The following is a 5,485-nucleotide window of genomic DNA, read 5'->3' on the forward strand; positions in this document are numbered from 1 at the left end:
GGCAGAAGAGGCCCAGAGAGAGAGAGAGAGAGAGACCCCAAGCAGTGAAAAACCCTGAACCTGATCCAGTGACACTTCTGTTTTTGGGATCCTGGGGGTTGTGAAGAGGAGTCTGGAAGAACTTCAGGCTCCATATGGGCACACTGGATCCCCTGGGATCTTCTATTCCTCAAAGGGCATATCTCTGAAGGGCACTGGTTCCAGTGGTCCTTCAAGGACCAGATTGTGGTTGGTGCCAGGGACATCTGCAGGGCCTGGTGTCCCGTCTTCCTCAAAGGAAGCTTCCTCCAAATCTACTTCTAGCTGGGATTTAACAAAGGCAAACTCAGCAAAGAATCTTTGCAATCTGAAGGGGGAGGGATCAATAATTGTACAATAATCCAAAGATTCACAAACCCTATGATAGTTTGGATGATACTTTCCCAATAAACGACCAGTGCTCCATGGCTGCACACCCTTTGTGATTTCCATGACTGTCATAGTCTCAAAACATGTCATTGTGATCTGTGTTTTTGTGAGCTGTGTCTTCATGGTTGTTGCCTTCCCCCCCCCCTATTTATCAAACAAAAGAGATGTTTTGTTTGGAGGGACTAGCGATTTGCCACATCAACACTTGACTTCCAGTGAGATTGGGGGACAGGGATGCTCTGGGCAGTCACATAAGAACTGACATCTGTTGCCCAGCGTGCCAGAAAACTGCGCACCAGAATGCCCGAGCAGGTGCAATCCCTGCCCATCCCTGCCCCCCAATCTCACTGGAAGTCTCACTGCCCCCCAATCTCACTGGAAGTCATGCAGCAACGTGGTGGAACTGTAAGCTCCGCTCACGGGGTGGAAGGGTTACTCCAGACCCGGATATGGCCCCCTGGCTGGGGTTTGGAAGGCTCTGCTCTAGATGTATTGACGAGAGGTTGCTCTAGAGGTGCAACCTCCTGATTTTAGAAATGGGCTATGTCAGAATGCCGGATGCAGGGGAGGGCACCAGGATACAGGTTATCTGGTGTGCTCCCTGGCGCATTTGATGGGCCTCCATGAGATACAGGAAGCTGGACTAGATGGGCCTATGGTCTGATCCAACGGGGATGTTCTTATGTTCTTAGACATACTAAGAGGGGAATGAGACTACCTGCTATAATTCACAGATAAAAATTTACGAAGCCTGATCAAATCTGATAAGCAAGTCAGAAGAAAAGTTTCTTTGACACTCAACCCAGATTCTACTTTGGAAAACTGGGGTAAAAGAAGGAAGAACTTAATGCACACCTTCTAGTATGAAACAAAGCCCCACCACAGAGCACAAAGCAACTGCATGGTAACCTTCACTGTACAGTAATCTGACTATTTAACATACTGCTTCAAGCAATTATGTTGCTTTCCATGTCTACAGCACTTTGAAACCTCAGAGGACTTGTAGTATGATGTTCTCAAGGATTATAGTGCAATAGTATATGTTTATTCAGAGGTACGGTCTTTATTGAGTTGAACTAATCAAATCAGCACTGATAAAATGTTTCTTCTTCTTCAAAATTATGGAGGGGCTTATACTGCAAAATCCAGATTGCTAACACATTGTCCACTGCCCATATGTCCACTGTCCATAACTAAGAAAGTTCCATCATATTATTAACAGCCCAACCCCAACCGAAATCCCCCATGCGGTGACGCAACAGTGCTGGTGCAGGCTACAGTTTCACCGCACCTCCCCCCCTTTTTTTTAACTACTGGAGGTCTCTTTGAGGGGTAAGGAAACATTTGTGCCCTGGGTAAGTCCCAGTAGCCATGGTATCACTGGTGCTAGACTGCACCGATCCATGCAGGTCCAAGAAGGGGGTCAAGATTCGGCACCACCGATCCTGCCGCCCCTTCCAGTCTGATCCGCCCATCCCACCTGTGACAGTAAAGGCTAAGTAGGTAAAAGCAAAGTGTAGGCCTCTGCCTGAAGCCAGGTTAGCTGGATGCAGCTGGGAGTGTAAGGAATCTGCTCATTAGAGCACACCAGAAGAACCTGGGTCTGGGAGACAGGGGGAGCGGTTGGCCCTCATCTTTGCAGATAGCAAGTTCCCAGAGAGTGACCAAGGACACCTTGATTGGAAACTCACTCCAGCTGCCGGTTTTCAGGATGGGAGGGGTGTTCCATCATGAGTGAGAAGTTAGAAATCAGGTCGCCTTCTAGAAAGGTCGACTGGTTCTAATTTCTGATTGGCTGCTGAGTCCAAGTTTGTTATAAGAACCACCTTCTGGAAAGTCCTTTTGTCCTCAGCTTTTGTCCTGGTTCATGGGCCTGAGCTCTGGGTCCTTCATCCTAGCTTGAGCAGTGCTGGCTGCGGTAGTGAACTTTGATATAAGTGAACTTTGGTGAGTGATAGTGGTAGGCGCTATCTTTTTATTGTTTTCAATTGTTGTGTGATGTTATGCTCTATGCGCTCTGTATGCTCTTTAAACCTAAGTCTATGATCTTTGAAGTGCCTGCCCTTTTGCTGTGTAGCTTGCTTCAATCCCACAATAAACTTTCTCTATTTACAGCTGTGTTTTTCATTGAGGAAATTAAAGGGGCTCTGTTGACTTGTGTGTAAAGTATTCTTGAAGGCAGAATTTATCCAGAATTGGTCCTTATCTACCAAAAGCATACCCTGTAAGTCAGTTGCTTCTTTCCCAAGTGAAGCCAGAATGGAGAATCGCAGCCCAATCCTATCCACACTTTCCTGGGAGTAAGCCTCATCGACTCTAATGGGACTTACTTCTGAGTAGACATGCATAGGATTGGGCTCTCAGGCTGGGGAAAAGAACTGTGCTAGGTGCTGTAAAGTTTGGTAAAAGTATATCTTGCTTAAGAAGTTAACTACTCCCAAGGTGACGCTGGAGCTGATCCTCTTGATTGGGGAGACTGACTGTGCTGGGCTTGTAAATTGACTATTTGACTTGGTTCTGACCTATCAAAATTGCCCTTTTATGTTTGGTACCTTGCTCCCTGTGTAAAGCCAAGCAGGGACTCAGGCTGGGCGAAGGACGACTTTGGGTGTTGCAAACTCACCTGTTGTATGGGCTGAGAGCTGTTGATGTGTACAGAGCAATTGGGAAAGTAAACAGAAGCCAGTCAGGTTTAGTTGGGGGTTGACGGGTTTACAGCCCTGCTGATTCCCGACTGAGGTTTTCTTTGTTGTAGCATTGCAGTGCTACTTGGGAAGCAGCTCGAGATGCTGCTTTGGTGTGGCAGAGAAGCCATGGCAAGAATTAGACAACAGAGACAGGTTTCAGAGAGGTGCAAAACGGCTGGAAGCAGGAGCAAGAAGGAATCAAGGGAGAAGTGAAGTGTCTCCCTGCTCCTGACCCAGCTTTTTATTAAGTCTCAAAACACATGATATAAGGCTACATAATAGGGAAATTTCTAAGAGGATGTTGAGAGTCATACTGGCTGTAACCAGCCGGCTCTCAAGCTTAACCGCAAACACATTCCATAGATATGATTTCTTCATAACATTTTCAAGGCTAGCTCTTTCTATAACCTTCTACTATTTTCCCGAGCACTGGCTTTTCAACACTCAACATATCAACAAAGCGTTTGCGCAGTCGCAGGTGTGCCTGCCAGGTTTGCCAAATATGCAAAGACATCTCAAAGCTCAGTGCCTGTGCTACACTTTGTGACACCACCCTAGTCTGCAGTGATCTGTGCAGCCAGATCAGGTCCATGAAGGGGGTCGAGATTCAGTGTTTGCTGCCACCACCTGCCCCCTCCCATGTCTGATCCGCTCATCTACTCCCTCTTCTGTCTTTCTCCCACCCCGTTCAACCCCCAGTGTACCCTGTTCAACCCCCTTCACCACCCCATTCCTTCCCACATGGGTTTGCCTTCTCCGGCAGGCCTCCGTTGCTTCACCAGCCTGTGTGGGAAGTCTCTGGCCTCCTGCTGGCATACCCCCTGCGCAGCCACAAAGTGCTTTACAGCCCATGCATTCTGCCGGCATTACTTTTCAGTAGGACTGGGCCATAAGTTTAGTAAACTCCTATTAAAAATCCATTGAACTGAACTATTCACTTTAAAAATTCAGTGATAGATGGCATCAGATTTTCTCATTTATAGTGCATTTTATGGAAAAGTGTTAGCAATTTCCCACAGCCCGGTGTTGTCGTTATTAGGTTTAAGATGTGTGATTGGCTTATTGCTGTATAAAAAGCCATCATTTTTTTTTTTCTGCACAAAAACCAAAAACACTGAGAGATGTCAAAAGATGTATGAACATAACACTGGCATTTACTAATGTCCAATTCAAACATTCATTGTCTGAGTGGTTTTTTTTCTCTCTCTCCATCTTGCAGTTCTTGAAATTACAAGTATGAAAACCATAAAGAAAAATCAAATAAGAACAAATAACTATGAAAATCAATTTATGGAGTTAGCTAGTCCGTCTGCTGCTGATATTGGAGACTGTGAAAACTCCTAACACATTTATAAATGGTATGCGAGCCTAGGCTGATGGAAGCAAGAAATTACCAAAGCCATTTTCAGAAAGAAAATGAAACGGCTTTTAAAAATTACTGTGGTGTGGTATAGAGCAATTGGGTTATAAGTGATGTTGACAAGCAGTTCTAGCAATGCTGTGTACATTGGGACCATATGGGTGGTTTCCTGTACTCCAGACCAGAGAAATAACTATAAACCGTTTGAACAATGTTGAATATAGAGAGCTAACTGGAACACGACTAACTACCAAGTTTACTATTTCTAGAACTTGGGGGAGGGGGGGAATCCATAGAGGCCCAGAAATCCTAAAGATGGTGTACTGTCATGTCCAAATACCAACTCTGAAACCAAAGCTTAGTAAACTCCTAAACTCTGCAAACTCTGAGCAGTACCTGCAGCAACTGTTACCCTGCACATGCCCAATCTTGTCTGATCTTGGAAGCTAAGCAGGGCCAGGCCTGGTTAGTACTTGGATGGGAGACCGCCTGGGAATGCTGGGTGCTGTAGGCTTATACCATGATCTCGGAAGCTAAGCAGGGTCAGGCCTGGTTAGTACTTGGATGGGAGACCGCCTGGGAATACCGGGTGCTGTAGGCTTATACCATAGTCTTTCGAGACTGAAGGTTGCCAACCAAAACCAAAGCTTGAACATTCATTCACTCTACCTTTCTACAGCAAGACTCATCCCAAGAACTCTGTTTAAGTTAATCGTCTGTTCTCTCAGAATCTTTATTGGAAAAACCATTTAGCAAAGCCCCACAGGTGCTGAGAAAGGTCAGATCTGCAAGGTTACTGGTGAAATGTAGGGCTGATGCATTCCTACCTCCAACAACTCTGTTCTTCTGTCTATTGCAATGCAACTGGAATCGGAAAGAACAGAACGGACTATAAACTGGAATCTGAAAGAACGGACTGTAAAGACTGTCATAACAGCAGGTATAGGAAAAAGGCAGGCTCTTTCATAGCCATGTCCTCTTTTGAGAAGGACTACAACCGGTTCAGCCCTACCTTTTTCCTTTTGATTTA

The 5,485-nt window shown here is 45.7% G+C and overlaps 1 pseudogene; it reads left to right on the forward strand.

Moving 5' to 3' along the window:
* The first annotated feature begins 4,849 nt into the window (after nucleotides 1-4,849).
* On the forward strand, nucleotides 4,850-4,969 carry LOC136657981 (5S ribosomal RNA; annotated as a pseudogene).
* Nucleotides 4,970-5,485: the final 516 nt, after the last annotated feature.

This window comes from Tiliqua scincoides, chromosome 7, assembly GCF_035046505.1.
Source record: "Tiliqua scincoides isolate rTilSci1 chromosome 7, rTilSci1.hap2, whole genome shotgun sequence".
Classification (NCBI taxonomy): domain Eukaryota; kingdom Metazoa; phylum Chordata; class Lepidosauria; order Squamata; family Scincidae; genus Tiliqua; species Tiliqua scincoides.